General features: G+C 39.3%; 1 protein-coding gene across 5 annotated transcripts in view; it reads right to left on the reverse strand.

Moving 5' to 3' along the window:
• The window catches only part of PRLR (prolactin receptor), a 145,805-nt gene extending 135,616 nt beyond the window's left edge, over window positions 1-10,189 (reverse strand). For 3 of the 5 annotated variants that reach the window (XM_019531941.1, XM_019531942.1, XM_019531940.1), the window contains exons 1-2: window positions 9,938-10,189; window positions 2,201-2,285 (exon numbers count right to left, since the gene is read on the reverse strand). The gene's annotated coding sequence lies outside the window, so the exon portion shown is untranslated. The remainder of the gene's footprint in view (window positions 1-2,200; window positions 2,286-9,937) is intronic. The other 2 variants (XM_019531945.1, XM_019531943.1) reach the window with 1 other exon arrangement.
• Between the last annotated feature and the right edge of the window lie 2,400 nt (window positions 10,190-12,589).

The raw sequence follows: 12,589 nt of genomic DNA on the forward strand, positions 1-12,589 counted from the left end.
CCATTCACCCCAGCGCCTGTCCCTTCCCCACTCCATCCCTCACTGTGGGAGCCTCAATCTGCCCCCCTCCTCCTTTCCTCCCCCATGCTCCTTCCCTCCACAGACTTACCTGCAGAGCACTGTTTGTGTGCTGTATCTGTGTGTGTGCGCGCCTGTCTGCATGTGTCTCTGTCTGCCCCTCACTCCCAAGTCACAGCCCCCCCCAGCCCTGCTGCTACTCCTCTTTCTGGACCCACAGTACCCCACATCTTGTCAGGGCATGTGGGGATCCCCCCTCCCTGCGCTCCAAGCCCCCCCACACACCCGCAGCCGCACCCCCCCATACCTTCAGAAATCCCCCCACACACACCACCAACCATACAAAGTACCATAATCTTTGTATGTATGCATAGTTTTGAGTTTTTAGCTGTGCAATTAAAATCATGGTTGTTACTATTTTTTTTAATCACAACTAATCACGATCAAATTTTCAAATTGTTTGACAGCCCTACTAAAAATGCTTAAACTCCATACAGTTTCTATTGGAACTGTTCATGAAGTAAGGTATGCTTCATGGTGAAAAAAAGACAGTGCTACTTCAGATACAATAGAAATCACACTGCATTTTTTGTCCCTCTATCTAGCTTATGGGTTTATGTACCTTTTTTTTAAACCATTGTTCTGAAGTGAATAATCCTTTCTATAAGAATGGTATCTTACTGCTGCTCAGGGCCACTGGAGATATAGCTATGTTACTTATTTGCTGTTCCTTGTGAGAATTTGTTTTTAAATTTAAAACATGAACACTGAGGAACCATACCTCTCTTTTTCAGCGAGGCAGATTTAACTAGCTACTTCATGTTGCATTATTTGACTTATGTCAAGATGAACTTTACTATTTCACAAAACTCCTCTACTGGATCTGTACATTTTTAAGCACAGCTGATATAGCCAGTGTCCCAACCAACACCTTTCACAGCAATTCTAATATTGACTGAAACAGCCAGGTTTGGGCTAAGTACAGACAGTTGAAATGCCCAAGGAGGAATCAACCCAATCACTGCAGGTTTCTCTAAGCTGCATAGACTGGACTGACAACAAATGGAACGCATGTTCACTGTCCAGCCAGGGAAGGCAGGCAGATGCCCAGGCTGTGAGGAGCCATGCACTGCAGTGGTTCCTACCACCCCCACCCCCCAGCCAACCATGCCCCCTGTGAGTCTCTGCCTCCGACACATGGTGGGAGTGGGGAAAGAGCCCCTCACCCTCGTCACAACCCCTCTGAGCTTGGGTCTGCCCAGATCAGGGGAGCCCTGTGCCATGGTGGGCCTTCCCCACCCTGGCAGGGGGTGGAGCTGAGCAGCTGGCCTGGTCTCCCATGGCGCAGGGCTCCCTACAGCGGGGCAAACCCCACCCAGGGGACTGGGACTGGGGTGGAGGGCTCCTTTCCCCCTTGCAGGTCAGAGGAAGAGACTTGCAGACAGCACAGCTGAGCAGCTAGGCTGGGGCAAGGGAAACTCAGTTGGGCAGACCCAAGCTTGAGGGACCCAGAGCTGGGGCAGGTTGGGTTCTGTTCTCCTGCCCAACTTCCCGCTGCCTTGCTGGGCTGACAGGTGCAGGCAGGACATAAGATGGGGAGCAGAGGCTATGCTTCCTCAGCTCTGTGATGGGGGCAGGACTAGCCCACCTCTGCTGGAGCAAGGGAGCACTGATAAAGGCTAGCCTGCCAGCCCTGTGAGGCGGGAGTTAGCTGGATGCTGCAAACCATCCTGGAATGCCAGGAGACTGTGACCTAAGTTGAATCAGGAGTGGACCTAGAACAGAAGTTTGATAGACCGGTCTAACTTAAACTGGTTAAATCTGATATTACATCCATCCAGATCTATCTTAAACCAGACTCTGCCACTTTGAAATTGGTCTATATAAACTGAACTTCAGTTCTGTTACAGGTTTAGATCAATTGCCAATCACTTATACTGGTTTATGTGTAATTTCCGTCCCTAGCCTTGGTGCTCATTTTGGAGTCCTTTTCTGCATTAATTTTTTAGATTTTTCCATTTATTAACCTCAAGATATTTTTTGTGGATGGATCACATTAGTTGCAACTACAGGTGTGCTTAAGTCATGGAAACTGGAGTGTGAGCCCCTGAACCCAAACTTCTTCAAACCATGCTTTTGGATTTGAAATTCCAGTTAAATACGTTAGCAGAATAGATCTTACTTGTGAAATTCCAGTCCCAAACTGGATCTGGATCCAATCTTCTCTGAAATCCAGGAGAGGAAGATGTTTCAGTTTGGACTCATCTCTAGTTAAAAACAAACAAAAAATCAGAAGGTAGCCAGTAACCCATTTCATCTGAGATACTGAACAAGATGACAAAACACAGTTATTTTAGGAATACAATAGTCAGTCTGTAAAATTAATTTTTTAAAATCCTCTAAAAATTTTATACATTAATGTTTTGAATTATACTTAATAGGCTAAATCAGTAGATAAATATGTGTTTAAAAATAACTCAACTTACAACATTCTGAGTTACAACATTTCGCATTAACCTTTATAAATTGACACCCTGTTTCAAGGTCCAGAGGAGGGCCACTCACATGATCAGGGGTCAGCAGGGCAGGCCCTACAAGGAGAGGCTACAGGACCTGAACCTGTTCACCTTCCACAAGAGAAGGCTGAGGGGGGATCTCGTGGCTGCCTATAAACTAACCAAGGGAGACCAGCAGGGAATGGGAGAGACCCTGTTCCCCCGAGCACTACCAGGAGTAACTTTGAATAACAGCCATAAGTTGAATGAGAGTAGGTTCAGGAAGCACTACTTCACAGTCAGGGTGGCTAGGATCTGAAACCAACTTCCAAGAGAGGTGGTGCTTGCTTCTACCCTGGTGGGCTTCAAAAGAAGGCTAGACAATCACCTAGCCAGGGTCGTTTGACCCCAGCATCCTTTCCTGCCCATGGCAGGGGGGTCAGACATGATGACCTGCTCAGGTCCCTTCCGACCCTGCTAACTATGAAACTATGAAAGTTTCAGACATCAGTTCTGACTCTACAACACTTGATCTAATGCCACGCCACACCAGCAAACAAGTTTGCTACGTCACCCATCTCCCTAGAGAACATCTGCCCAAACTTCCTTCTTTAAGAAAGTAGACTAGACTCCAGAAAAACCTGCAACCAAGACTCCTGATAAGACTCCAGCCAAGAACCCTTCAAAAGTCCAACCAAGAGCTCTTCAAAAAGTCCAGCGAAGTCACCTCAAAGAAGTCCTTCCTAATCAATATGGTTGCTATTTACTATATATATACATTAATGTAGCTATATTATTAATCTATAATTGATGAGTACAAAAGTCTGGGTTATTTTGGTGAAAATAGGGTATCAGGCCTTGGTTCAGGAATCACTCCCCCACTTATAACATTGTTTCCTATGGGAAAATCAGTTCCAGGTTACAATGGTTTGACTTAAGATGCGGTTTGCAGGAACCAATTGTGTTGTAAGGCCAAGGACTGCCTGTATACAACCTTCCATGCAAATAGATGGCCATATAAGCAATTTATTTATGCCTAAAAAATAATCAAACCAATGCGTCCTCATTTTGGCAGCCCTATAAGACTCACAACAGGAAACCACATTAGTAGGCATCAATTGGCATAAATTTTATAGTGATGCAGACCTATGAGTGCATATTTATGATGCCTACTGAGTTTCAAAACTTGCATGAGACTGCCATGAATACGAAATTCAGCCCTATTGTACAGCACTATGTAAAAATTCAAATTGCACTAGCATCTCTAAAAAAAAAAAAAGATCAGAAGATCAATTGTCAAAAACTATGTTACAAGAGAATTAATACAGTTCAGGTTAGAAATACAATAAAATATATGCAAATTAATTTGTAACTCAAGCATTCTGCCAGCGTTTTAGCAATCACAGTGTTAGTGAGCCAGCAGCATGCTTTATATTAACTACAGTTTTGTAATCACATTACTTATTAAAGGATACATCTTGCTCTCTTCCACAAAACCATGTAAACAGTTTTTTTCAGAAGTAACCTATTCAGTGAGTTTACAGAATTAAACCATTGGATCCAGATAATTGTGGACCAGAGTGAAATGTCTAGCTCATTGTATTTTGTTCTAAAATTAACATTTATATTTAGTTTAATATAATTTCTACTGTAGTTCTCTTTTAAAAGCTCTTCAAATTATGGTACTCAATCAAAAAATGATATCTTGAAAGTACTAGGAATTGTTTTTTGGGTTTTTTTTGTTTTTTTGTTTTTTTAACTACCTTTCCCCCATTGACAGGTGTTATTTAAAAAATGTTACTGCACCTCATCTTCAGAATCTGTTCACTTGGTCTGATAAATCAGTATTGCCATTACTGTTTTCTTTCCAGATTAAAGTCTGCTTTGTTTGTCAAAAAGCCATTTTAAACCATTTTTGAAGACGAGAATTATGGTGATACAGACTCTGCTCTCAGTTAAATCAACAGTGACTCCATTAAAGTCATTAGAGCTACCCCATGAAGTTGGTGAAAAGTTAGACTAGAATCAGGAATAGTGGACTTTAATCTCACGCTTTCAAAGCTATCAAACATTAAGTGCAGAGTTCTAAATATTCTTTGCCAAAGAATAAAAAGCTCTATAAATAGCCATTTAATTACTGTTTTGGGAAATGAGACTGCATCTGGCAGCTGGATTTGCTAGAATTCTGTTACCAAGATATGGGTCAGAATCAAACCCCCAGATCCTAGCACCATTCATAGCTAAAGACAATAGCATAAGCCAACATCTGTTTCAAAATTAATCCTTGCATTCCCAACACACAGCAAACCAATTATTCAATTTTCTCATTGTCTTACTCCTTTCTTCTAAATAGAATTCACGCTATGATAAGCAGCCTCATTTTTTCCTGATCTTTTCATTCCCTCTGAAACTTCCATCCTCCTTGGTGCAACTAAAAACTAAAGCTAGTTTAAGTCACTGTTTTTATCAACCCAAATTATCATAGGGATCATAAGAACATGTGACAAAATTGACAAGAAAAAATGCCACATATTCAGGGCGACTATAGGTTTTTTCTGACGTTTAAAAGAAGTGCATTCTGCCTTTTTATACCTCATCTCTCTGCTCTCTGGCCCCAGAGTGGGTTTCTTGTACTACCCTGCTAACTCAGTATATACAGTATAAGTAACTACAATACATATGTTACTCTTTAATAGGCAGGGGATTTGGAACCAGCCCTGACAGTGACTCCTTCCTGCGCCAGTTATCTTGGAGACACAACTCAAGTCCACGCAATCTGAAACTGAAACACAGGTAAAAAAACCTATGTCCTAACATAACAGCTTGAATCGAGTTGCTGCTACAAAAGTCACAAGACCAAATTCTACAATGACTTATACCTGTGTTATTTCCAGTAGCGATAGGGTATAATTTAGCACGAAACATGGGCCTTGTTTTTCTGGTAGTAAGGAAATAAAGGTAGTAAGGAAATAAAGCAGATACAGATAAAACTGTAAATACATTAGCACTAATCTTAGTGTCTCCTGAATCCTATCAGTCCTCTATTTCCAGTTTCACTCAATTTATTTTCATTCAAATGCTGTGCTTGCACAGAAAATCTACATGATTAGGTGGCCAATTCCTAGTCAACTCCTCTCTGAGAATTAGGGCCTGATCTATGGATTCATTGACTAGTGGAGGCTACAAGACCATACAGTCACTGGATCCCTATGGTTGAGTGGAACAGCCTGACAGTGAACAAGGCAATCCTGACAGCAACCTTCAGCATGGCTGTAAACTTTCATTTTTTTTTGTTGAGTAACAGATCATATAACCCCCAACTCACATAAACATTCCCTGGGACTGCTCACGTGAATGAGGGCCGCAGGAGTATGGGTGTAACTGTGGTCCGACTAAAGCCAGTAGAAAAATTCCCACTGATTTCAACACAGGCAGGATTTTATCTTCTATAAGCAATATTTCACATATCTCTTCTCACAGTAAGCAGCATATACGTTTTGAAATATTAAACGCAAAATCATATGTTGATACAATATTTAGATTACAAGCAAACAATTCTTAGGATAAGGTAAGCTGCCCAGGAATCCTTAGTTGATTTTTACACTTACCCTGTGCATTGTACTTAACATGTAAGCACCTGAGTAACCTTTTTTATCCTTTACCCTTGTGTCCCCCTAGTTCCTCCATCTCTGTTGTCAGATGTAATCACTTGAGATCCTGATCTCATAGTGGGATATACTGGCATAAATCTCCGCAACATTATGTTGACTACAATGGAACTCATGGGTGCAGGAGTTTCTGTGGCTGGATCCTCATGCATAATCTGACCTTGGGGCTGCATGTAAGTTGAAGCAGGTACCAGGCCTGCTTCAGTTATTTAGATGGTACTCAGCACCCTACTGGGCATGGCACAAGTGACTTATTAATAACAATCATTCAGCTATTAACTTCTGCAAATAAAAAAAATGAATATGGAAATGGATGGGAATTATTGCCTCTTTATAATTGACATGACATGAACCGGGGTTGGGAAATCTTTACATGTTGAAACTTTTTATGAATATACAGTTTATTTTTTCATGTAAGATATCATAAAATATGAATTACTTATTTTGTGCTTCTCTATGTTTAATATTCATTTCCTATCTTAATGCTTCCCTAAACCCAACTGTTTAAAGTTTTTGACTAAGGTATCTTTTTCAAATTCAACACCATCTTTCTCTAACAATTTTAAAGTGTGGGAGTGTACAATACAAATACTTCTCCAGAATCAGTAGGAAAAATGAGAGTTGATATTTTTCAGACATTTAAGTTAAGGAAGAAAAAAAAATTAAAATCCTTCCAATGTAAGATGATCTTTTATAGCCTAAATATGTAAAAAGAGAGAGAAAGAAAAATAACAAAACCCACTAAACCCCTAAAAGCGAGCAACAACAAAAAGCAAACAAAAATGTTGCAGTCCAAATATTTTTAATTTCTTTTGAAATGCATCTTAATATTCTCTTAGTTCAAGGGTTAAAAAGTATTACTTGTATTTTATGTTCACCTAACATTTGCTTAGAAGCAGGCATTCACTGCAAACCTCAAATCCAAATATGAATTTCTTCAAAGTGTATAGGTTTCAGAGTCCGGATTCTAGTCTCAGCTATTTCTCTATTAAGACGATAACCATAGTCAAAACTCCCCAGGTAAAGTCAATGTATATGCAATAAATAAGATACTGAAAAGCTATTTTTACAGATTGTTAAGCAATTTATCAATATGCTGCTCCCTCCAAATATTGGAAATTAGTCAAAAAGTTTTGTGTTAACTTTTTACGGAAGTGAATTAAATGTAATCCAGCTTGAGAGAAAAGATACATGATATGAATCTCTTGTTCTTCAAACAGTATACAACAGCATAAGATAAAGTAGATAGCACAGAATAAGATGCATAACCTCTTTCCGTATGTGCTGATATTTACATTTGTTCAGTCAGGAGAAACATTTTGACAGAATATACAACAGGTGATGCCATCGCCCTGACAATACAAGCTGTACTTTTGGTGCTGGCACCTCTGAAAAAGTAAAACAGAGAAGGATGATTCCCTTTGAATAAAGATGGAAGTGTGCTGAAAATGGCAGTACACTGTGGTGATGGCAAGCTATTTTTACAAGATTCAACCTCATAATTTGATTGACAGACATTTCCCACATTATAATACTAAATACTATTGTTATAAAGAACGGAACCAATGACACTTAGGTGCAATGTTAGAATCATATCAAAGCCAAGTCCTTAGCAAAGAAAGGAGGTCAGAATTAAGCTGCATTATCTTTCTTAGGTAGTAATGTCACTATTGCAGCCCTCCTGCCTCACCCCCAGTTGAAAAAAGAAAGGCTGCATACTAACCACCATGTCATCAAACTTGGTAGCTGAAGTCAGAGCTGGACAACTGTATGACCAAAAATGTAGACTTGGATGAACCAAAATATTTCACAAATTCATGTCAATTTCAGTCAAATATAAAAATGTTTAAAAATTACAAAAATCAAATAGGTTTAATTGTGATATTATTTAAAAAAGAATATTTCAATGATTTTTGTTTGAACTTTATTAAAAAAACCCTAGAACATATTTTTTACAAGTGTTTTGTTTCAGTTGAATCTGAGCAAAATCACCAACCCACCCAAAAGCACACTGCCGTTCCTATATGCTCACCCTTCTCTTCCTCATTGGCCCTTCCCTGATTGGTCTCATAGTCTTTACTAAGGAAACAAAAATTGAAATAAAATTAACAAATAAACTACTGAAATATTTGTGAAATGGGTTTGACACCCTTGAAAAGTCCGGACGGAGACAAAGGAATTGACTGAGAGGCTGAAAGCTGTTTTAGTTTTATTTGAAGACTGTTGTACAATATTATTTGAAATGTGTTTTCATGCATTTTTTAAAAAATTATCACCACAAAAAGAAACCCACCCCTGGCTCTTGTAACTGTTGCCGTCATTAATTTTTATATTACCTGCATTCCTCCAAGTTCCACTTTATTTCCCAGTCCGCATGCCCATTATGTAGAGCTGCATGTGAGCTATTGCTAATCTTCATGCCAGTTTGTTTATCTAGGGCATGTTTCATCAAGATGGAAAGCCCATGGCATAATTAGCTATCAGTATATCAGGCACTGATGCCAACACAAGAATATCCCAAAGTGATTGTGCTTATATGTAAATACCAGGAACTGCTCACTGCTTAAACTTGTTCGCACAGCTGAAACAGTCCACCTATCTGCCTTTGGGGAAAGGAGTGCCTCAGACAACTCAACAGCTACTCAATGTCTTAAGTATGTCAGATTGGTAGCTACAGTGCAGGGCTTTGCTAGCAGGGAGACTTAATGTAGAGAAGAAAGCACACTCACAGTAATGACATCCCTTGTGACTGCCAGAACAGATGAGAGATGGCACCATGTTTACATGGCATGAAGGAAGAAATGAGGTAAAGGATGCTCCTGGAGTAAAGAACTACAAATCATGGCGGCTCCCTGTCTCCTCCCTAGTTCAACTAGCTGCTATTCTTTAACTACGTCTCCTTCACCTCTACCTTTTATTTTCACCATATGCCAAGTAGTGACAAATACTGAAAATGGCAAGATACAATGGGATCCTCTCCTTTGATTTCTGGGAGCCAAATATATAACTAAAATGAATATGTATGTGTGAAATATCATACAGGTGGGGCTTTGTGATTACAATAGGCACATTTTATGCTGGTAGTAGGAATCTGATGCCTTCTTGCAGGGGTAGCCAACCTGTGACACAGTTGACAGAAGTGGCATGGCCATCCTGTGTGCGCACAGATAGCATGGTGCCAGAGAGGGCAGGAAGCAGAATGCAGAGGAGCAGATCAAGCAGGAGAAGGGGATCAAAGTGGCACAGGGAGGATGCAGGGCTAATTTGTGGCACATCTGTCAAAAAAGTTGACCCCCACAGCCTTATCGTATCTGGGTGTTCATATCCAGCACATCATCACTAATGTCATTTGATATAAATAATGTACCTTTGGTGAAAAAAATTCCCGTTCTTAGGACTAATAAAGTTATGAGATGATTTTTTTGGTAAATGTCACTATTTTTTTTGAAGACAAAGGCAAGTCTGAATTCCTTGTAATGTGTTGTGTAAAAAGAGTGACTTTGCTTTTTAGGCTATTTTTAGCATTTTAAGGAGAGTGTGACCTTTCCCACCAAAAAACAGGCTTTCCATAGCCTGTAAGACACACAGTATTTAACACACATTCTTGAGTTCAGCTGGTTTCTAACTATTTTCAACATCTTACAAACTTTGCAAGCTTGACTGATGTATCTAAAGCTTACACTGCCTTGTATATAATGACAGACATCCTGTTATGCCCAGGTAAATACTGTAAGCAGGTTTAGCCACACTACTCACTTTTTGTCTCATAAGGTCTGGGTTGATCCACATCACGTCATGAACACTTGCTGAACAAAGACATCAAAAATCCAGTATTCGTAACATAGCTTCACATGAATTCAATATATCCAGAGGGAAAGAGAGAACAGAACAACCCCCCCAAATACATAAAATGATAAACAGAGAACTCTGTAACATTTACAGCTTTGACTACAAGATATTTAGCCTGGCAGCTCTATGAAAAATCTAACTCAGTGTACTTGTGCAATGTCTCCCCAGTAGAGGAGGAGTCAGAGTTGCAACATTTATGTTCCTTGCTCCAGGCAAAACAGTGATTTTCTCCAGTATGCAAAATGTCCCAGCCGGATGGTTTTACAAGGTTAAAGAGATACTTCGTAGGAATGCAGCAATGAAAACATATTTTACACAATAAGCTTTATTGCAGGAGTTAACGCCCTAAAGTATATAAGAGTAGTATTTTTTAAGTAAATGTTTGTTGAACATCATGTACTCCAAAATGTTGTTTGTACCAAAGTGTCAAATGCTTTTTATTTCAGGATACCACAAGAACCCCTTTGACCCTGAGTTACCTCTTCTGTTACATTGTTTAGGCATAAGGAAAAATTGGTATCTTTCCTTCAGGTTTTTAGAAGCTTCATGAACTGAAAAGAGCTTCAGCTTCTCAGCTACACCTTTGTATTTTACTAACATTCTGTATTGTATTTTAGTAATATTTTATGGTGAGAAATTATTTGCAAACATTTTTTTTGGTCAGTTTTGAGTCATCCTTTCATTCATTCACATTTGCATCCTCTCTACACTCACAAAACTGAAGTTTTCTTTATACTAAAGTATGTAGAACATAAAGGGAATAGGATTGCAATGGACATGCCAATTTAAAAAACTTTAATTTCATGATGAAATAGAACTTGTTTTGGGTGGATGTAGTGTGGTAATTAATATTTGGTCCATTCCATCAGGGATAAGAATTAATGCTAGTTATATAGTTTGAACAGCTGATTTCAAATATGGGATATAACATGAATTTAGTTTGTGAGCAATCTGTGGGAAAAGTAGAAACATATTAAACAACAAAGAGTCTAAACTGAACATCAAAATGGCTAAATTTTCCAAATATTCACAATATACAATTCAGCCAGGTCTACTGCCATTTCTTTCCAAGTAGCTCCATATCTAGAAGACTGAAGCTAAATAATTGTTATGATAGACTGAAGATCTATGTTTGAAAATATACTTTCTTCCCAGAACATAACAGGTACCTAACCAGTCTGCAAAGATGGACATGTGACAAGCTGTAGCAAGTTACATTTAGAGAAGCAATTCTGAGAAATGCAGAGGCTCAGCCCTAGAAAATCAACCAAGATAAAAAACGAAAGAATGCCTTGGAGGGAGGTAGTAAGAATCGGGAAGATGTTTCTTGAGAAAGGGCTGCCTTCCGCATTATACATATTACTGCTCTATTATGTTTCGGTAGGTACATTTGCAAGGTGAAGTGCATTTTTATGGTACAATAATTACAAACTCAGAATCTGTGCTTGCCTTCTTTCCTGACCAAGTCATCCTTACTTAGTCTGGATGAAGTCAATAAGATTCCCTAGGCAAGAAAATATTATTTAAGTTAAAACAGGATGAAGGACAACGGGAAACAACTACTATTACTGAGGATACATTCTAAAACTAGTTTAAACCAACAAACCCATGGTATCTCCTTTATAGTTAACTCCGGTGCTGCTAGCTGGTTAGCTAAGGCAGGTGCTCATGAGTTAATTGTTCATTCTTTCAGGTGAGTTTTGCAGTCCATACTGAGTTCTGTGCTATTATGCCTATTCTGCCAGCACTGCCCAAGCTAGCTAGTTAAAACTAGTCTGAGTATGTCTTTACAAGCTGCATTGACTGCAATCTAGACTATATTTAGTATATTTCAAGTCACAGAGAAACTATAATAAAAATGAAATTAGTGAAATATTTTGTATGAGTACACAACAAAGATGTTGTCAGTACAAAAGACTGGGATATCGAAATATCACACAAGAAGAATTGGATGACTTGGAAGATGAATAAAAACAATGGGATGATAATCAATGGTACAAAGTACAGAGCCATGCACTTAAGGCCCAGCCACCATTTTTGGGTTCATCAACTGGAAGTGCTTATAGCAGAGAAGTATTTGGGTGTACTCACTGATTACAGGATGTTCCTGAGCCACCAGTGTTATGCAGCTCTGAAAAGGTAAATGCAAATCTTAAAATGCTTACAAGATGTTTGCACTAGAAAGAGGACAATATTGGTGCCACTGTATAAGGCACTGGCAAAACCTCATGTAGACTACTGTGTAAAGTTATCAAGACTACTGTGTAAAGTTCAAGTCACTCATGTTCAAGAAAATTAGTTCAAATTGCAACAGATGTAGAGATAGGGAAACGGAGAACCAATCTTATGACAGTGATAGAGCTTGAGTTGTTTCAGTTTCAAAGTTAGTAAGGTTGGAAGGGACCTGAGCAGATCATCAAGTCCGACCCCCTGCCATGCCAGGAAACAGTACAGGGGTCAAACGACCCCAGCAAGGTGATTGTCAAGCCTTGTCTTAAAGACCCCCAGGGTAGGAGCCAGCACCACTTCTCTTGGAAGTTGGTTCCAGATCCTAGCCGC

Source organism: Crocodylus porosus, unplaced genomic scaffold (genome assembly GCF_001723895.1).
Source record: "Crocodylus porosus isolate Cpor-Errol unplaced genomic scaffold, CroPor_comp1, whole genome shotgun sequence".
Lineage (NCBI taxonomy): Eukaryota > Metazoa > Chordata > Crocodylia > Crocodylidae > Crocodylus > Crocodylus porosus.